The 21,761-nt window shown below is 44.6% G+C and overlaps 1 protein-coding gene and 1 long non-coding RNA gene across 3 annotated transcripts in view; one reads left to right on the top strand and one right to left on the bottom strand.

The window, feature by feature from the left end:
• The window catches only part of LOC129826136 (nuclear receptor subfamily 6 group A member 1-A-like), a 110,175-nt gene that overhangs the window by 17,065 nt on the left and 71,349 nt on the right, over positions 1-21,761 (top strand). The gene's annotated exons all lie outside the window — the stretch shown is intronic.
• LOC129826137 (uncharacterized) overlaps positions 8,364-21,761 on the bottom strand; it is a 17,615-nt gene continuing 4,217 nt past the window's right edge. The window contains exons 2-3 of one of the 2 annotated variants that reach the window (XR_008754998.1): positions 15,527-15,611; positions 8,364-8,594 (exon numbers count right to left, since the gene is read on the bottom strand). This is a non-coding gene — a long non-coding RNA (uncharacterized LOC129826137). The remainder of the gene's footprint in view (positions 8,595-15,526; positions 15,612-21,761) is intronic. The other variant, XR_008754999.1, reaches the window with a different exon arrangement.

The raw sequence follows: 21,761 nt of genomic DNA, 5'->3' as shown, positions 1-21,761 counted from the left end.
GATTTAAAAAACAAAAACAACACTCCAGTAAGCCTATAAACCGGAATTGATTGGGAGCAATGCTATTCTGCTGCCTTACATCACTACATCTTTGACATCATTGATTTTGGCTCCTTTAATAAATAATGAGGCTGTTTGCTGACTGTATACATCACTCTGTCAATACACAATGCCCTCGTAAAAACATGCTGAAAAATGAGCGCCACGTTGTGGTTCATATAGCCTCTGTTTTTTTTTTTACTAGTGTAGATAACACTAGTCCACCTGAAATGTAAAATATCGGCCCGTGCTCGGCTCTTCATCATTCCAATTTCAGGGGATAATAATTGATACAGTTTTTGCTGTTCCTCTTGCGTTTCCGATTACTGGATCTGCATACTAGGCGTGTCTTCCATGGAGCATGTGACTCCTTCCATCTCCACCAGGGAGACACGTTCAGCTGAAAATAGAGCAGGGACTGGCCCTACAACATGATGCGCCGGTTGAGGATCACGAGAGTAAAGAGAAAACAATACCTTTAAAAAATCTATAAACGTGTCATTCTTGTGCAATTAATATCTATATGCTACATTAAGGTTTTTATTTTATTATTTTAGGCAATCTGGCATTAGTGGGTAAGCTTTAGGGCAGGGTTTAACAATTTCATTGTTGGACATCAAACACTAAAAACTTCAGCAAAGCAGCTCCAAGTGATTTTTATTTAGAGGAATCTGTTCCCACGTATTCAGACACATAATAGAGAGACAGGCGATCGTATACAAACATAAGCAAGGTTTGACATTATTATGGTTTAGTCAAATACTATATATGTTTGGGCTTCTTGCGGTCAATTTAGTCTACACATGATTTGTAGTTTTGTTCTGGCAACTAACTGTACTCACGCCAATTGTTTTTGGAAATGGCAGAAAAAGTTAACATCGATCCATGGACGCAAAAATAACAATGCCGGAGTTTAATTCGATAAGAGAAAAGCGGTAAAATGGAGAGTTGAAAATAAAGAGAAGGTAGGGCCAGAAAAGTAATGTTTGTGAAACATTTGGTGAAGTGGTAAAATAGGATGTGTGATGATTGTGAGGCGCTATACACATTTGAAAGTCACAAGATGGGGACTTTCAATAGAGCTCGTTAGCTTGTAGTCCTAAAACCCAGGAATGAGTTACCTCTGGTTCGTTCAGCTATTCCTACGGGGATAGAATAGGGTTTTGGTAGAAAAAAACACTTCTCCTGAGCCTGTGTTTACCACAGACCTTATTAGGATGATAACACAACTACATTAATATTCCCATAGGATTTGTCCAACAAACCATGGCAGAGTTAGTGCCTACAAAAAAACGGCATTAATATAGGCCTATGGTACGTCAAGGGAACTGTAGCCTACTGTTCATATGGGTTAAATGTAAACTGTAATCTGGACACTGACTCTAGGTATAACCTCTCACATAGCCTTCATATTTACTCCTGCAGAATTAAGCATTTCTGGCATTAAAATGATACATCAAATATAGGCAACAGTTTTACTCTGGAACAGAAATCTGATTTATTTCAGCATCTTGAGAGAATAGGAATGCACAGGTAGATGCCATCTGTAGAGGTGCTATATCAGCATCATATTTGATAGTATTTCAACCACATGAAATATGCATTCAAGACGAACTGAGATCTTATCAAACACGTTAGGTTGTTTTCAGAGCTTTTTATTTCCTTCCTCAGGTCAAACTGATGTCCTTGCACAGTAAATCTTTCCAGTAATCTTTTGGTTATTGCATTTTCTCCCCATCCCTAAACGTCTTTGCTCCGTGACAGAAGCACAGATGACTTAGAATACTTAGATGACAACTACAGTGAGCTCCAAAAGTACTGCGACAGTGACACATTTATTGTTGTTTTGGCTCTGTACTCCAGCACTTTGGATTTGAAATTATTCAATGACTATGAGGTTAAAGTGCAGACTGTCCGCTTTAATTTGAGGGTTTTTTCATCCAAACCATGTGGACGGTTTAGAAAATACAGCACTTTTTGTACATAGTAACCCCATTTTAGTAGTATTTGGACAAATGCACTTATGTGTATTAACGTAGTCAAAGTGTAGTATTTGGTCCCATATGCCTAGCACACAAGCTTGTGACTGTTTGTTTTGGTTGTGTTTCATATTATTTTGTGCCCAATAGAAATTATTGGTAAATAATGTATTGTGTCATTTTGGAGTCACTTTCACTGTAAATAAGAATATAATATGTTTCTACATGAATGTGGATGCTACCATGATTGTTGATAATCCTGAAAGAATCATGAATAATTATGAGTGAGAAAGTTACAGATGCACAAACATCATACCCCCTAAATCAGGCAACAACAAAAATCCTGCACCCCCTGTCCAAAAATCTTTCTGCAATCTCTGACTGTAGACTACAGCGGATGATCTAGGTTAGGGTCGGGTTTTTGACTTTATCACACATAATTGGGTGGTTGTGGATGGGTGTTAGCAATTGCGGGCAGGTGCGGGTGAACAAACAGCTGCCCTATGCACCACTAGTCGCAGCCTCGGTTTCACAGATACTGCAAGATAATGGAGTGGAATGGAATATTTTCAGATAAGTCCCAAAATATGTCAATTGAACAAATACATGGTAATGAGCCACACACATACAGTCATTTAGATTGCTGTCACTTTTTCTCTCTATGAACAATCCACTCAGTTTTGTAAAGGCTCTAGTCAGTCATTTCTTAGTCACCCTATGACTGTGTCTGTGTTCTATGGGCTGCTGTGGTAGCAACTCCTCTTTCTCCTCTGACCGTGGGGCAACAGGCTGGTGGAAGGGGCAGTGCAGGGGTGGGGTGTTTGTCCAATGTTAAGGTCCAGGTTCAGGCGAAGTTCATTTGAGATGCTCCCTTCTCTTCGCCCTGGCTGCGGAGCCAGGTGGCAGAGGTCAGAGGTTAGACTCAGTTCAGAAACTCCTGACCCCACCGTGACTCCATGCTGGCCTGATTGTGTGCAGCTCTAAACTGGACTTTCTTAGCAGCCTCTGTGTCCTGGCCCCTATAAACCTGTGGGAGTCAGTAATAAGTGGAAGGAAGCTTGGGGGAACTATTAAACCAGTGCACAGAAAAAGACTGGCATTGTTGCCCCCCTAAGGGAGGAGGCATGGATTTATGAGGCAAAGCCTGATTGGGTTGTAAACTTGAGGAGGCGGGATCAGAGAGTACTCATGGACAACACTAGTCTCCCTCAGCCTATTCACATCCCAGGATGCCTCAGTGCATGGAGTGGGCAGGGGTGATGTGGGGGTCAAGGGGCTGTAGAGTGTGGAGGGGGGCTGAGGCAAGGCTCCCTGAGCTTGTAAACGCTGTGACAGGGGTGGGAATCCAGAGACCCTCATTCAGGGACCAAAACACAGTTCAGAGGGCAAATAGCTGAGTTAGCAACAGCTGTTTTCACCACTACACAGTAGATGAAGTCCTAATCTTGCCACCACTCAAACTCTCCTAAAACAGCAGAGAAGGGGAATGTAAATTGAGGAATTTAGCAGCTGTGATCTCTCTCGTTCCTTGTAAATGCTTTCCCCGCCATCTCTGTGAACCTGCAAAAGGCGGATCAATATTTACTAATGTCAAGCTGGTTTATTTTAATATGGATGTGCTTTCTTGTAGATAATTGCTGTATATTTGGAATTGTATAGTCATATTGTCTTAACTTGTTAGAGCAGAGAAAGTATGGTTAATGACGTTCTATTGAAAATGTGGAAAAGTGGTCGTCCCTCCCTGATGGGAAAGTGTTTACAACCACGAGCTTGTCTATGGGTGGGTGTCTCATGTGTCACTCACAGCAGCAGGGATGGCTCCACCCCCTGGTCACCTCTAGTCTGACCTGCCTCTGTCCCAGGCTCCAACCCCCCAGACCGTCACCATACCTACTCTGTCCAAGGGACACAGTTGACCAATCACTGCTGATTCTGCCATTTCGGAGGTTATCAGTCGCTTGGAGTGGCTCCCTTTGTCCTATTGTCAGTCATTAGCAGCTGTCCATTCACTACAGTGGAATTGGGCCCGGGAGGACTTTCTTTGTTCAACTTTGCCCTGAGAGGGTGCCAGTGACTCGTCGGTTTTTCGCATTGATCATTACATTATCTCTCATTGTAGCTACTTCAATACCACTTAGATGACTGAACATATTTAATTTGGCAAAATCAATGATTAGGATGAAATGCAATGTAGTATTCATTGGTAACTGCAAAAAGATACAGTTCCTAGTGAACGTTTACACATTCCCTTGCACAGTTGTCACATTTTGCTGCCTTCAAATGTAATCTGAAAAGGGATTACATTCTACCAACTCTGCACAACTCTTAGGGTGACATACACTGAGTGAACAAAACATTAGGAACACCTTCTTAATATTGAGTTGCACCCCCTTTTGCCCTCAGAACAGCCTCAATTCATTGGGGCAGGGACAGGGATGCTAGCCCATGTTGACTCTGATGCTTCCCACAGTTGTGTCAAGTTGGCTGGATGTCCTTTGGGTGGTGGACCATTCTTGATACACACAGGAAACTGTTGAGTGTGAAAAACCCAGCAGTGTTGCAGTTCTTGACACACTCAAACCGGTGTGCTGGTATTTAATATTTTGTCTTTGAGTCCAGGGTGGCGCCAGCGGTCCAAGGCACTGCATCGCAGTGCTAGAGGCATCACTACAGCTCCAGGTTCGATCTGGGTGACCCATGAGGCGGCGCACAATTGGCCTAGCGTTGTTCGGTTTAGGGGAGGATTTGGCCGGCTGGGATGTCCTTGTTCCATCGCGCTCTAGCGACTTCTTGTGGTCGGCCGAGCACATGCATGCTGACTTCAGGTCACCAGCTGTACGGTGTTTCCTCCGACACATTGGTGCGGCTGGCTTCCGGGTTAATCGGGCAGTGTGTCAAGAAGCAGTGCGGCTTGGTGGGGTCGTGTTTCGGGGGATGCATGGCTCTCGGCTTTCGTCTCTCCCGAGTCCGTATGGGAGTTGCAGCGATGGGACAAGACTGTAACCACCAATTGGATACCACGAAATTGTGGAGAAAAAAGGGGTAAATAAAAAACTATATTGTATTTATTTTGTACTTGCCCATTCACCCTCCTTGTCTCAATTGTCTCAAGGCTTCAAAATCCTTCTTTAACCTGTCTCCTCCCCTTCATCTACACTGATTGAAGTGGATGTAACAGGTGACATCAATAAGGGATCATAGCTTTCACCTGGATTCACCTGGTCAGTCTATGTCATGGAAAGACATAATGTTTTGTACACTCAGTGTATATCCATTGTCTTTGTCAAAATTGCCCAAGCTCAGTAAATTTGGTTGGAAATCATTGATGGAGAGCAATATTCAAACCAGATTTAAGGCAGGATTGAGACTGGACCACTCAGGAACACTCAACACCTATTGGAAAGCCATTCTGGTGTGGCTTTGGCATTAAAATGTATGTAATTGTCCCACTGAAAAATAAAACTATCCCAGGGTTAACTATTCAGAAGACTTGAGGCAGGGTTTCCTCTAAATTTTACCCTGGGCTTTTCTCCTTTCATATTTCTTTTGATCCTGACAAACTCCCCAGTCCCTGACGGTGACAAGCATACCCATAACATGATGCTGCCACCATCTGCTTGAAAATCAGAGACAAGATGTTAATATTACTGTCCATCAATGATTCCCAACCAAATTTACTGAGCTTGAGCAATTTTGACAAAAACAATGGATATATGTTGCCCTAAGAGTTGTGCAGAGTTGGTAGAATCTTATTCAAAACTATTTACAAGATGCATTCGTTGCCAAAGGTCCTTCCACCAAGTATTAACTCTGTGAAGACATACGCAACCAAGAGATCTTCATGTTTTATTTGTTCTTACTTTAGAAAATGTTTGATACTTTTTTTTTTCACTTTAAAAATGTGGAGCAGGTTGTGTAGATCTGTAGGGGGAAAAATCTAATTTAATCCGCTTTTAGATTTTATTTTAAGGCAGCAAAACGTGACAACTGTGCAAGGGTTGTGTAGACTTTCACTAGGCACTGTATGTCGGATCAGTAGTGCCTCTGCATACTTGTCCTCCCTGAAGACAAGAAGACATCATGAAAGATCCCTGAACCTCAAAGGGACAGATGTTCTTAGTTTTAAGACTGCGAGACAGCGTCCCTGAGGATTTCGGTGTCACCCTGACACTGTATTTCAGTAAGACCTACCTATTCATGTCTCAACTTAATCTCAGCTGCCTGTCCTGTCAGCTCACTGTACCATCTCAGCGGTTTCCACAGATACTTGTGTTTGTATGGTAATGTCAGCACCCAGTACACGCGTGACTAGTTGGATTATGAGTGAGCGGTGTCGGCGTGTGGGATGTATTGTTACAGCTTAAACCTGAGTGGTTCTTCTACTCTCAGAGCAGGGGGCTCTTAGACAATGCTTACCTCAGGATCTGCGACTGGGGTTTTGTGTCCATTTCATTGTCTTTTTGTTGCTTCGTTGGCTTTTGTCACTCATCACCTCCGCAATGGTCAAACGGGACATCACGGCTCAGGAACAGCTAGAAGATGCACTACTAATTCACAGTCTCAATTCAAACAACACATTATTTCATGACATAATACTACTATGTGTGATTTATTATTTCCATTCTATTTTTAGGTGGGCATAAAAAAACATTATTTTGTTATCCATCTTCTTGATTTTTTGTGCATTGGGTTGAATGCATTACACGGCCTGTCCACCCTTGGTAATGTGCAGTTGTAGCCACAAGGGGGTAGTAGTCACATAGTATTGTTTTCACAGGATATACATTATGACTTCCAGTTGTAGTTTGGACTCGGTGAACTCAAAACTCATATGGAAATACTTGGCCTCATCCCAATACATGCTTTTTCATTGTCCTCACATAACTGGGCGAAAGTTTGACGCACTCTTCGAAAAGTCATTTAAGAACAGAGGTTTTTCATTCACATATGTCTACGTCATATCAGAATGCAGCCCTTATTGTTGTTTCAGATTCATTCCTTCATTCATTTGAATTACATCCCTGCATGAAATGGAGTTGATATACACTGAGGAAGGACAGATGCTTGAGCAGTGGATTTTCAGATTTGAAATCTGTGTGTGCTGAAAAGAGACTGAAAGAGTAAGTGAAAGTATAACATGTACCTCTGGGAATTGGACTTTCTTTACTTTTGTGAGTTTTTTTGTTGCATTTGATTGTCAGTGCTCTATTTTTCCTCTAACACACTGATCACATGTTATCTTTAAAGCATATTCATTTTCCATTAAAGTTGTATAGAAGTGCATCGTAATTGAAATAATGTTTCTTTGTCAATGCTTGTGTCAGCCATTTTACATTTGAGTCATTTAGCAGATACTCTTATCCAGAGCGATGTACAGTAGCAATTAGGGTTAAGTGCCTTATTCAAGAGCACATCGGCAGATTTTTCACGTAGTTGGCTCAGGAATTCAAACCAGCAACCTTTCGGTTACTGGCCCAATGCTCTTAGCCGCTAGGCTATTCAGCAGTCTTGGTTTATTTGTGAAGCGTCTAAGTGCTGTCCCATCTCTTCATTTTCACCTTTAATGATTTATGATCATCCCAGATTTGATTCATTCCCCGTTTCGTTTAGCCTCTGCTTGATGCAACTTGCCTTGGCGTACAACTCGGGTTCAAGCCTTCAGAGTGTTTCAAGGTCACCCAGAAGTGGGCCAAGCTGTTCCCGGTGTCAGTCCCTATAACTTCCCTGTGTGTGATGACAAAGCCGAGCTCCAGCGCGATAAACATGCAGGTCTTTGTGTGGGTGACTAATGTATGTCACAAACAGACCCTTCTGAGTAGAGAGTCTGGGAATGATGTTGTGATGACAGTGCATTTGCTGTAATTGTTGTGTGTGAAATGTGTATCCTCATGTTTTAAGACAGTGAGAGGCATTTTAGTTTCAATAAACCATTTTCTATACTGTTAGTAGGGTATATGACAGGACATGATTGTAAAGAAGAATTTGTTCTTAATTGACCTGCCTGTTAAAATAAAGTTACATTACAAAAGATTTTAAATAAAGGTGGACAGAGTGAAAGAATCTACTATAGTTGCAATACTGGAGTGCTGTGTGTTTTTACCAAGCTAGTTCAGAGACAGGGGAAACCCAGGCTGGTTTTCATTGTTCCCTCAGACTCTTTCCCACTGTAAAAAAATGATAAAACATGCATTGGGTCTGGCCTGGCTGAAAAACGTCAATGTGTTGGAGATTTCCCAGCATGTTAACAAAACCTTACAGGGAAATTACTGACAGATTATTTCCATATGTCTGTATTTCCTCCAATTACAGAAAAGGCCAAATTAACTTTCCAAAAATTTTGCATGCTGATTGTTTCACTTTTTATTTAAGGTCAACTTGACCCGAAACTGAAAATTGTGTGAAAACGTGTTGCTCTGTTCCACCCCTGTGATTGTTCTTGCCACATCTGCTGAGTTGAAACTTTATTTCAGGCTCTTTTGTTTTGGCATAATGAAAGCGTGAACACTCCCAGCTGTTTGGTGAGTTCCTCAGCTGGCCTTCCAATACTGGAGCTCTCTTCTTGACCACAGGTCTCCCCTGAAAAATGAGATTCTTTATTTCAAAGCAACTAAATAAAGGGTACATAAAAAAAGGAACTGAAAGGTCCACTAAACAGTTAATCCTGTGACATAGGGTGTCGCTGTCCTCAGCTTCCCGTTACAGAAGGGGAAATTATTCTGAAATAAAAGCACTGTAAAACGTGCACTGATCTTATGATGAGAAGATTGAGTCACTTCGCCAAAACACATGATCTACCATAACAACCCAAGGAAATTGAATTACATTGCCTTGCAAAAGTATTCAGACCCCTTGGATTTCTTCACATTTTATTGTGTTAGAAAGTGGAATTAAAATTGATTTAATTGTCATTTTTTTTGTCAACTACCTACACAAAATATTTTTTTATGTCAAAGTGAAAGATATATAGATGAAAAAAAAACAACTAAAATATAGTTGTTGAATTCAGCCCCTAAATTAGTTGAGGAGTAAAATGTGGCTTAACAAATCACAGAATAAGTTACATTGACTCAGTATGTGTGAAATAATAGTGGTTGACATACCCGTTGTCTGTCCCCCATACATACTGTCACGTTCCTGACCTATTTATGTTAGTTTTTGTGTGTTAGTTGGTCAGGACGTGAGGTTGGGTGGGCATTCTATGTTATCTGTTTCTATGTTGGTTTCGGTTTGCCTGGTATGGCTCTTGATTAGAGGCAGGTGGTTTGCGTTTGCCTCTAATTAAGAGTCATATTTAGGTAGGGCATTCTCACTGTTTGTTTGTGGGTGATTGTCTCCTGTGTTTGTGTCTGCGCACCACACGGGATTGTTTCGGTTGTATTTCGTTTTGATGTAGTCTGTTTCCTGCTCGTGTGTTCTTCCTGTCGTTATGTAAGTTCCATGTTCAGGTTTCGTCTACGTTGTCCGTTTGTTATTTTGTATCATTTCTAAAGTATAGTTCGTGTCAGTGTTCGTTTTGTTCAATAAATTCATTATGTCATCACACCTCGCTGCGCATTGGTCTACCGATCCTTCTCTCCTCACCTCATCCGAGGATGAGGAGAGCGTCACCCGTTACACAATCACCCACCAACCGAGGACCAAGCGGCGGGGGAGAGCTCAACAGAGCAATCAGGACTCGTGGACTTGGGAACAGATCTTGGAAGGAAAAGGACACTGGGCGCACATTGGGGAATATCGCCGCGCTCGTGAGGAGATGGAGGCAGCGAGAGCCCAACAGCGGTGGTATGAGGAGGCAGCAAGGAGACGTGGCTGGAAGCCCGAAAAGCCATGGGAACAGGTGGAGGCACTGAGGAGAGCAGAGGCTACCGGAGAGAGGAACCGGAGCTATGAGGGAACGCGTCTGGCACGGAAGCCGAAAAAGCCCGTAAGTAATTCCCAAAAATTTCTTGGGGGGGGGGCTAGGAGATAGTGGGCCAAGGGCAGGTAGGAGACCTGCGCCCACTTCCCAGGTTTACCGTGGAGAGCATGAGTACGGGCAGGCGCCGTGTTACGCAGTAGAGCGCACGGTGTCTCCTGTACGAGTGCATAGCCCGGCGCGGGTTATTCCACCTCCCCGCACTGGGAGGGCTAGATTGTGTATTGAGCCAGGTGTCATGAGGCCGGCTCAACGCGTCTGGTCTCCAGTGCGTCTCCTCGGGCCGGCATACATGGCACCGGCCTTACGCATGGTTTCTCCGGTTCGCCTACATAGGCCGGTGCGGGTTATTCCACCTCCCCGCACTGGTCGGGCAACCGGGAGCATTCAACCAGGTAAGGTTGGGCAAGCTCAATGCTCAAGAGTGCCAGTACGCCTCCACGGTCCGGTATTTCCGGCACCACCTCCCCGCCCCAGCCTAGTACCTACAGTGTATACACTACGCACTAGGCTACCAGTGCGTATCCTGAGCCCTGTTCCTCCTCCACGCACTCTCCCTGTAGTGCGTGTATCTAGCCCGGTGCCTCCAGTTCCGGCCCCACGCACTAAGCTACCAGTGCGTCTCCAGAGCCCTGTACAAACTGTATCTTCTCCCCCTACTAATCCTGATGTGCTTGTCCTCAGCCCGGCGTCACCAGTGCCGGTACCACGCATCAGGGATAGAGTAGGCTTTGAGAATACAGTGTGCCCTGTCCCTGCTCCCCGCACTAGTAGGAAGGTGCTTGTCATTAGCACGGTGCCTCCAGTTCCGGCACCACGCACCAGGTCTACAGTGTACCGTATCCGGCCAGAGCCATCCGTCTCCCCAGCGCCATCTGAGCCATCCGTCTCCCCAGCGCCATCTGAGCCATCCGTCTCCCCAGCGCCATCTGAGCCATCCGTCTCCCCAGCGCCATCTGAGCCATCCGTCTCCCCAGCGCCATCTGAGCCATCCGTCTGCCAGGAGCCTGCAAAGCCGCCCGTCTGCCATGAGCCTGCAAAGCCGCCCGTCTGCCATGAGCCTACAGAGCCGTCAGCCAGACAGGAGCCGCTAGAGCCGTCAGCCAGACAGGAGCCGCTAGAGCCGTCAGCCAGACAGGATCCGCCAGAGCCGCCAACCAGACAGGATCTGCCAGAGCCGCCAACCAGACAGGATCTGCCAGAGCCGCCAACCAGACAGGATCTGCCAGAGCCGCCAACCAGACAGGATCTGCCAGAGCCGCCAACCAGACAGGATCTGCCAGAGCCGCCAACCAGACAGGATCTGCCAGAGCCGCCAACCAGACAGGATCTGCCAGAGCCGCAAACCAGACAGGATCTGCCAGAGCCGCCAGCGAGCCATGAGCAGCCAGAGCCGTCAGAGCGCCATGAGCAGCCAGAGCCGTCAGAGCGCCATGAGCAGCCAGAGCCGTCAGAGCGCCATGAGCAGCCAGAGCCGTCAGAGCGCCATGAGCGTCGAGAGCCGTCAGCCTGCCATGAGCGTCGAGAGCCGTCAGCCTGCCATGAGCGTCGAGAGCCGTCAGCCTGCCATGAGCGTCGAGAGCCGTCAGCCTGCCATGAGCGTCGAGAGCCGTCAGCCAGCCATGAGCATCGAGATTCGTCAGTCAGCCATGAGCTGTCCTTCAGCCTGAAAAGGCTGGATACCCAGAACTGCCCATCAGTCCAGAGCTGTCTCTCTGTCCGGAGCTGCCTTTCAGTCCGGAGTTGCCCCTCTATCCTAATCTCCCTCTCTATCTTCATCTATCTCTATATTCTTATCTATCCCTCTATCTTGATTTATCTCTCTGTCCCGGTGTTATCCTTATTAAATATATTATTAAGAGAATTGTGTGGGGGAAAAAAGAGGGTGGACATTCTTGGAGGGAGGAAGTTAGGATGGATTATGGTGGGGTGGGAACCGCGCCCGGAGCCTGAGCCACCGCCGTGGTTAGATGCCCACCCAGACCCTCCCCTAGACTTTGTGCTGGTGCGTCCGGAGTTCGCACCTTGTGGGGGGGGGGTACTGTCACGTTCCTGACCTATTTATGTTAGTTTTTGTGTGTTAGTTGGTCAGGACGTGAGGTTGGGTGGGCATTCTATGTTATCTGTTTCTATGTTGGTTTCGGTTTGCCTGGTATGGCTCTTGATTAGAGGCAGGTGGTTTGCGTTTGCCTCTAATTAAGAGTCATATTTAGGTAGGGCATTCTCACTGTTTGTTTGTGGGTGATTGTCTCCTGTGTTTGTGTCTGCGCACCACACGGGATTGTTTCGGTTGTATTTCGTTTTGATGTAGTCTGTTTCCTGCTCGTGTGTTCTTCCTGTCGTTATGTAAGTTCCATGTTCAGGTTTCGTCTACGTTGTCCGTTTGTTATTTTGTATCATTTCTAAAGTATAGTTCGTGTCAGTGTTCGTTTTGTTCAATAAATTCATTATGTCATCACACCTCGCTGCGCATTGGTCTACCGATCCTTCTCTCCTCACCTCATCCGAGGATGAGGAGAGCGTCACCCGTTACACATACAACAAACTCAGCAAAAAAAGAAACATCCTCTCACTGTCAACTGCATTTATTTTCAGCAAACTTGTGTACATATTTGTATGAACATGACAAGATTCAACAACTGAGACATAAACTGAACAAGTTCCACAGACATGTGACCAACAGAAATGGAATAATGTGTCCCTGAACAAAGGGGGGGTCAAAATCAAAAATAACAGTCAGTATCTGATGTGGCCACCAGCTGCATTAAGTACTGCAGTGCATCTCCTCCTCATGGACTGCACCAGATTTGCCAGTTCTTGCTGTGAGTGTTACCCCACTCTTCCACCAAGGCACATGCAGTTCCCGGACATTTCTGGGGGGGATGACCCTAGCCCTCACCCTCCGATCCAACAGGTCCCAGACGTGCTCAATGGGATTGCGATCCGGGCTCTTCACTGACCATGGCAGAACACTGACATTCCTGTCTTGTAGGGAATCACGCACAGAACGAGCAGTATGGCTGGTGGCATTGTCATGCTGGAGGGTCATGTCAGGATGAGCCTGCAGGAAGGGTACCAAATGAGGGAGGAGGATGTCTTCCCTGTAACTCACAGCTTTGAGATTGCCTGCAATGACAACAAGCTCAGTCCGATGATGCTCCACCTCCAAATCAATCCCGCTCCAGAGTACAGGCCTCGGTGTAAAGCTCATTCCTTCAACGATAAACGCGAATCCAACCATCACACCTGGTGAGACACAACCACAACTCGTCAGTGAAGAGCACATTTTCCCAGTCCTGTCTGGTCCAGCGACGGTGGGTTTGTGCAAGTCAGTAGAAAGGCCTCTTTAGTGTCCTAAGTTTTCATAACTGTGACCTTAATTGCCTACCATCTGTAAGCTGTTAGTGTCTTAACGACCGTTCCACAGGTGCATGTTAATTAATTGTTTATGGTTATTTGAACAAGCAGGGGAAACAGTGTTTCAACCCTTTACAATGAAGATCTGTGAAGTTATTTGGATTTTTACGAATTATCTTTGAAAGACAGGGTCCTGAAAAGGGACGTTTCTTTTTTTGCTGAGTTTATGTAAGGTCCCTCAGTCAAGTTTCACAGATTCAACTACAAAGACCAGGGAGCTTTTCAAAAGCCTCATAAAGGGCAGTGATTGGTAGATGGGTAACAATAACAAATCAAACATTGAATATCTCTTTAAGCATGGTAAATTTAATAATAATGCTGTGTTTGATGTATTAATCCACCCAGACACATCAAAGATACAGTCAACCTTCTTAACTGAGCTGCAGGGCAGGAATGAAACTGCTCATGGATGTTACCAGTAGGCCAGTGGGGATTTTAAAACAGCTACAGAGTTCAATGGCTGTTATGGGAGAAAACTGAGAATGGATCAACAACGTTGTAGTGACTCCACAATAATGACCTAAATGACAGAGTGAAAAGAAGAATACAAAAATACAGAATAAAAATATTCCATCCTGTATGCAACAAGGCACTAAAGTAATACTGCAACAACAAAAAACACAGCAAAGAAAAATACTTTTTGGCCTAATTGAAAAGCCTTATGTTTGGGGCAAATCCAACTGCCTCCTTATTTTCAAGCATGGTGATGGCTGCATCATGGTAAAGGTATGCTTGACATCGGCAAAGACCGGGGAGTTTTTCAGGATTAAAATAATTGGGATGGAGCTAAGCACAGGCAAAATCCTAGAGGAAAACCTTCTTCAGTCTGCTTTCCACCAGACTTGGAGATGAATTCACCTTTCAGCAGGACAATAACCTGCAACACAAGGTCAAATCTACACTGGAGTTGCTTACTAATGTAACGGATGTGAAATGGCTAGCTAGTTAGCGGTGGTGCGCGCTAATAGCGTTTCAATCGGTTACGTCACTCGCTTTGGGACCTTGAAGTAGTAGTTCTCCTTGCTCTGCAAGGGCCGCGGCCTTTGTGGAGCGATGGGTAACGATGCTTCGTGGGCGACCGTTGTTGATGTGTGCAGAGGGTCCCTGGTTCGCGCCCGTGTCGGGGCGAGGGGACGCCGTAAAGTTAAACTGTTACACTAAGAATACAGTGAATGTTCCTGAGTGGCCAAGTTACATTTTTGACATTAAATGTATTATTCTTAAAACATTTTTTTAAATTTTTATTTCACTTTGACATTACACAGTAGTTTGTGTAAATTGTTGACAAAAAATTACAATTAAATCAATTTGAATTACACTTTGTAATAAACTTTTTTTTTAAAGAAATCCAAGGGGTCTGAATAGTTTTGCAAGGCACTGTACATGGTAAGTATAATTACATAGTGTTGTATCTTTGCAATGTTGTTTTTACTCCTGGATAGTACAGTAGGGTCTACAGTAGAACATAGAACATTAGTGCCGGCTGTATGTTTACATGTTATCTGTTCTCCTATCCCATCACTCTGGGTGTTTGTACCGCAGTCTGCATTCATTGATCAGTGAGTTGTTCTCATGTAAACCCACCGACAGCAATGAATGTTTATTGCAGCATTAGGAGGTGGACCTCTTAACTAAGTCCAGTATGGGAAGTAACAGAAGATGATGTAAAACCAGGAGATTTACAGGAAGTGTCTGTCTTCATCCCTCTCTTCTTGCCGAGTGTCTCTTTAAAGGTGGCCCTCAGGGTACATTTAACGGTCGATGGTTTTGGACAGATATTCAAACTCACCGACAGCGTTGAATGTTTACTGAGGGCACCAGGAGAAATGTTTTGTCCTTTAGTTGCCACACTCATGTCCCTAGATCAGCAACCACTCGCCTTTGTTCAGCAACCACTACACCACATAATATAGGCTGCTGTTTCCAGGCCAGCAGATATAGGTGGCCACTCATTTCTCTTGGCCAGCATGTTCAATGTGGACGCCCAGTTTGTTACCACCCATGTTGTTGTTGAGTTGCTAATAGATTTTGATGAGGTGCCAGCAGGGGAGGAGAGGAGAGTCATGATGTTGGTTTTCCCGAAATAGTCATTCCTACAGCTGTGGTGAATACCATAGTCATCTTCCTCTTCTGCTGCTGCTGCGATGAAACTTGTGACTGCTAACAAGACTCTTACCTTACCTAGCCCAGAGCAGCGCCTCTTTCTCCCCCAGCATATTCCATCTCCTCCTCACACACGCTACACATCCCAGTCACCTGTGCTGTGGGGAAAACAGACGAAGAAAAAGGAAAGAGCCTGAATATAAAAATCCAAAACGGCACGTCAATCAACCCTCCAAAAATGTCTTGGAGAAATGGAAGCATGTTGTGATGGTTAGCTAAGCGCGTGTTGTAGAGATCCCACCCTACAGCATAAACCATTGCACTGTAGCATTGTTAGTAGTTTGACGGCTGTTCCCTTTACCCTGCTCTGAATCCCAGCTCTGTACTGCACGGGGAACACAGCATCTTCCTGTTTCAGCCTCTTTGAGGTTGGAAACTCATGCAGTCATGTTTTATTCATGCACACTTCCCATTCGGCTGCTCCTCTTAACTGTGTAACATGCAGCAGGGATTTGAGACACTTCTCTTTCTTTTGTTCTTTTTTGTAATCTTTGGCACACAAATCTGGCATTTAGGATGGGTGGGGAATACAAAAGCCTGGTTCAAATATTATGGAATATAATGCAACTAATTAGTTTTGTTGAGGGTTTTAGAATGTGTCTCGTATAGAGCAGTGGATTACAGGCTTCCTGTCTCTGTTAGTTCCATCAAACATGAAATAATGATATAATTGATTGGTTCTCCAGACCTCAGTTTGCTGCGTTAGCTTTGTCTCTACACCTTTAGGCTGCTTTACGAGACCCATGAAATAATAGACTGTTCAGGTCCTTTTGCATTCTGACACAGTTGACTGAGGCATCACTATGCCTTTACTGCAGTATTCTGTTGTCACGTTTCTCACATTCAGTCTAATTTCATATATTCCATGAGCGTTAATATCTGTAGCAAGTTAGCTGATTACAGAGGACTTAACAAAAGATGGTTGGAAAAGCATTCTTCTCTTAAGTCTGTCCTCAGTGTTCCCTCAGTTTCAAGGTAAGCAGTGATTGTTTTTCAGTCTGGTCAGAGATTCCTAAAAATGAATTTGGCGTTGGGTTGGCTGTGGTCCCTACCTTCCTTGGCACTTGTACAATTTAGCTGTCTGCCCCAAGACACACAAGGGCTTTTCATTCTGGAATATTTATTTCCTTTTCCCCTCTATTCATTTGACTGAACTTTTATCCTGTTTGCATGCAAAACAGATTGGCAGCCTGACTCAAATCCACACATGCTGTACTTCCTTATAAAATAGTTCTGTCTAAGACCGCCCAGGCTGATATCACTGAAACAATCTGTAATTTTCCCTCAACTTTGCATGAGGGAGCAAGCTGTGAAATTCGAACTGAGAGTTCGGGACTGTTTGATTGAGTTACCGATAGTGAGCCAGTTAAAACCCTGAGACCTAAGAGAGAGACGGTGTCTGTAGTGAGAGAGCGAGGTAGGGCCACAGAGTTAACTGGATTTACTTGAACACTGTCACTGAACCCACTTGAACCCTGCGACATCAGCACATTCCAGAGGTCAGAAATGAGAAAGCACACAGTGTACTCTCTGACTGGCTGACGTCATGGTGCTCAAGTCCATCAACAGGATCCTGGATTCTAACGTTACCTATCTGACACTAAGAAACCAGGTCAGACTGTTGTCATTTGATCTAATACAATGTACAGTAGACATGAGGAGACTGCATTTAAACGCGTATATATTTCAATATTCCGCGGCCATGTTCTTCTGAAATGTGTTGAAAGCATTCTGTCACATACTGTAAGCACTCTTAACCTGACACTTTCAACATGCCGGTTCTAAAAATACTCTACCGAGTTTCTTCAGGCTTGAGACATGCCCTGACATACACATCACACTACGTGTCTGACTGTCCGTCGGCATTACACAACGACCTGGGACACTGTCATTTAATCTCATAGCTTCTTAACCTTTTACTGCAGTGGGCTAAGTCAGGGTCACACAGAATGTTTCTTGGTGGTCTTGAACAAGTCTACTTTGAAACAAAAGTATACACTTCATACACATGTTTATGGGCTTAAAAGAAAAGACGATACCTGTACCATGTCAGATATAGAGTTGAAATTAATTACATTTTGAGTTTGCATCCCAATATTACACTTTATATGAATCACAGAAGACTGAAATATAGAAAAACTGTTTCACCAGATTTGTCAGTATTTTATTTTTTTATTTTTTTATTAATTATGAAATTATGAAAAATATTAATAGCATTCCACCCATGAGGCCCCTAGGTCATTTGACTGCAGGAAACGGCTACAGACACATTTAATCACTTCACGGAGTGGTCTGAATTTTGATAGAAAACGCAATCAAATCCAACAAATATGCCTTAATTGCCATGTCAGTCAGAACATGTGAGAACAAGTAAGATCTGACAAGTTATTAACTGGCAGAATTGCAAATTTCTCTTCTAAATTAACTCATTTTGTATTAGATTTAGTGTTGCAGTGGGGTAGTATCATATTAACTGTCACGTTATAGTGGAAAAGTAGTTGATGTCTCCTACAGTTTCGTCTAGCTGCTATGGTATGCATAGTTGTAGCAGCAGGGTGTAGTATTATATGATATGGTATGATATTCAGAGGCTCAGGTGGAAGAAAAGACCACCCCTGGGTTCCCCAGCGCTGAGGGACTACTACTCTGAGTTCTCTCCCAGGCAGAGCGCCAAGCCTCAGTCAGCCACGCCAAGCCTCCAGAACTCTCCACGTGCCACCTCTGACTCTGCCAAGGCTCCGGGTGTTTAATTTCCAACTCTCAGCCCGCCAGCCAGAGTCATTTTTTCTCTTTAATGCCAAAAAGCACTGAGTTAACCTTCGATGCGCTCAGGCAGCGCAATCTAACCCTCCATGCGGTCACAGTTAGCCTCTTCCCTTTATGTGAAGGAAGAGGTTATCTGTGTAAGAAGACAAATAAGTATGTACAGAGGGAGTGTTGTGGTGTTATACAATGGTACTAAACACTACATCACTTCCCTCAGTCCTTAGTCTGGGCTGTATCAATATCTATCTCCTCACATCCACTGCGTCTGGTAATCGTTCTCCCTTGTCACACACTCAGACTGGAATGCTCGTTTGTGTAAAACCAGTTGTAAAATGTGTTGGGATCGGACAACATCTCTCTCTCTCTCTCTCTACTGATGAAGTGAGATCACTCACTCGGTCTGCCATCTCATGTCATCTGTTCACTTTTGACCCCACAGTGGATAGGTCCTGTCACCTCAGCCTGGTTCTGCTAGAGCGATCCCGAGAAGAATATGACGTCATCTTCTCTCAGATCTGAAGCAGCACTGGCTCGGTTGAATCAAGATGAGGAATACGTTATAAGCTCTTTCATGAGAAGTTTTGAAGATTGCTAACAGAAAAAGGGATGGAGCCCTTTGTGGGTGTCTACTGGATTTAGCTGTGACATTTCTCCGGTGTCTGCTGTCACATTTGTCTCAAGGAGCCTTTTTTCATTGGTTAGGTGCACTGGCCCCTTAAACACGGGCTTTGTCACAGTTTTCAGACCAAAATCCACAAATGTGGTCCTATTATGCATTGTTATCAGAGCTATAGTACGGCTGTACAGTCCAGTTGAAGATGCTTTAGTAATGTCATTAAAGAACGCATAACCAACATATTTTTCTTAACACACATTTTTTTCCCCCTCAAGGGTGACCGCAACAAAAAGTTACACAACATTTGTTTATGGCACATAATCCCTGCTTTAATCTGTTGTGTAGACGCAGTGCAGTCATGGCATCATCTCCAAGCCCAGAGGGTTAGCGTTTCTCCTCTGACGACTGTTTGCACTCACTGCACTCTGGATCACAATAAATAAGGCATGCAGCTGCCCGCCATCTCTCCTTCCCCTTCCCCTCCCTCTATACTCTCCTCCTCCCTCCTCTTCTCCCGCCTGCCTCTCAACCCCCCCTGCTGGGGGCGCGAAGGAGGGATGTCTCACACAGTGAGATTTAAAATAGTACGGAGGGGCAGAGAGGAGAGGCACCGCACGACAAAGCAGTGCTGATTTCATATTTCCGTTATCACTAGTAGCCAGTGGGCTGAGCCAGCATGGGAATGACCTGAATATAGATGGAACTTTCATTTGTCCCGGAGCTGTGCTGCCTTATGGCAGGTATTGACATGCCAAGTCAACCTTTGTTCTCAGTAGAATTCCACATAAGGCACGAGCAGGATGGCCGTGGATGTTGCCAGGAACCCTTTTGTCTTCTCTGCATGTCAGTAGTTCATGTGTGGGCCGTGGCATCTTATATTCTGATCTTCCTCTAGCAGACAGACACCTAAGTAAAACTCAGAGGACAATCCCGTGCCCATCCATCAGTGTAAAGGACCACTCAGAGAGCTGAGCATCTCTATTCCTCAGGAGTCTGCCTCTGCGTTACAGCGTGAGCCTCGGGCCCAGCAGCACACTGATGACAGTGAGGCCCCCGCCTCTTCACAAAGTACACTCTGTAATGACTACTTAGTCTTTCCCATTCTATGTATGAATAGCAGAGTTTGGGCATGGTCAGGTATTGGCATACCATTTGGCAAGCCAATGCTCAATCAGTGTCACTCATAATACTGCTGATTTGATTTCACTAAAGTAGCACATTACAACTCTACAATGTGCTGTTAATAAACCTCCATGCTTTCCTATTGGCTCAAAGTACAGTACATGTAGCTATCTGCTGTGGTGTACCCAGTCAGTGGAGCAGAGTTGAAAGCATTGATCCAGAGAGTTAGTTAGTTGTATAGAGTCTTAACCCCCCTTCCAGGCACTTCCTTCCTCTAGCTGCATGAAGAAATCTCAGCTGAATTCATGTCTCCTTTCAGATGTCTAAGAGGCGTTAAACCTTTCTGGATTAAAGTAGGTAAGCTGACAGGCAGAAGATTGTATTAGCTGGTGTGTTGGCACAGCTTAGAATTTGATTTCCTTCTCGCTGACCTGGTAGACAGCATTGTTGTGTTTTTCCATTTTAAATTACAGCAAAAACATCCGTAATGTGTCTTTCTCTTCCCATGTTCTCTATCGTTCTCTCTCTCTCTCTCTCTCTCTCTCTCTCTCTCTCTCTCTCTCTCTCTCCATCTCCCTCAAAGCACTGACAGCATACTTCTGTGAACACATAATTTATCATCTGCTAAGCCATGCTGATTATAGAGCTTTCCCCACAGCCCTTATCGGTTGCTGAGCCTGCTTTTCACTCCACAGCTGCCAATTATATCCCGGCCCGGCCGGCTGGCCTGCAAACAGACCTGGTCTGTCAGCCAGCTGCAAACTGATGGAGGGCTTGGAAATACATGTCATAGGCTTACCCGTACACTGTGAATAGAACAGTTATGGTTTGATATAGGGACTTGACCTCGGTGAGTGTTGCATTAGGGTGATAGTTGAATAGCATTACCTTAAACCAGGCAATGGATGCCAGGAGGATGGTGGGGATGTGACAGTGCTCGGTTATTAGGAGAAGAGCCTGTGGGGAGGGTATGTATTGCATGCAGATAGCGGCTCCCCGGCCTCTCAGCTGATGTAATGTGACGTCTGATTGTCAGTGTAATGGGAAGAGACGTGTACATCAGAGCAATGTGGGTCAGAGAGGCAGATGACCAGCCTGCGGCCTGTATCTGCTGTTGCTGCCTAATCTGCTCTAACACAGCCAGAAGGGACTCCTAATCGACCCTGATATTCACTGAGCACACATTACGCTCTCTGCTCCCTGGTTCAGCATAGCTGTGGAGGGGAATGGAGGATGGAGCCTCAGTTTGTGACAGACAGCGTTTCCATTTTACAAAGATGTATGTTTCCTGATTTATGTTTTCTGATGATATAAGATGTTTTCGATGAGATATGTTCAGTGGAACAACAAAATGATTCAACTTCAGAGGAAATAATCAAGACCTGATCCATCCCTTGTAAAACAGCCCACGAACCATTAAAACAGACTGAAACCGTGTAGGAATAGACTAGGAAGTTGAGAATCCTCTCTTTTCCTTCGGTGATCTCCGATCGAGCACAGAGCGATGACAAGAGACCGTTCAGGAAACTAGAATGCCAATTTATATGTTACGCTTAACAAGGCAAGTTCACTTTAAGCATGCCAAATTCAGATTTCACACTTGAGATGTATCTCATCATCTGGGCTCCTTTTCATTTGATGTAATAACCACACTGGCCGGATCCTTCTCCACGGTCTTACAGGTTTTAAAATATTCGTGAAGAATTCTAAAATGTATATTTGAGAATTCTGTGGTATGGCAGTA

Source organism: Salvelinus fontinalis, chromosome 28 (assembly GCF_029448725.1).
Source record: "Salvelinus fontinalis isolate EN_2023a chromosome 28, ASM2944872v1, whole genome shotgun sequence".
NCBI lineage: Eukaryota > Metazoa > Chordata > Actinopteri > Salmoniformes > Salmonidae > Salvelinus > Salvelinus fontinalis.
The sequence above is the reverse complement of the archived record's forward strand: the minus strand, read 5'-3'. Positions and strand labels throughout refer to the sequence as shown.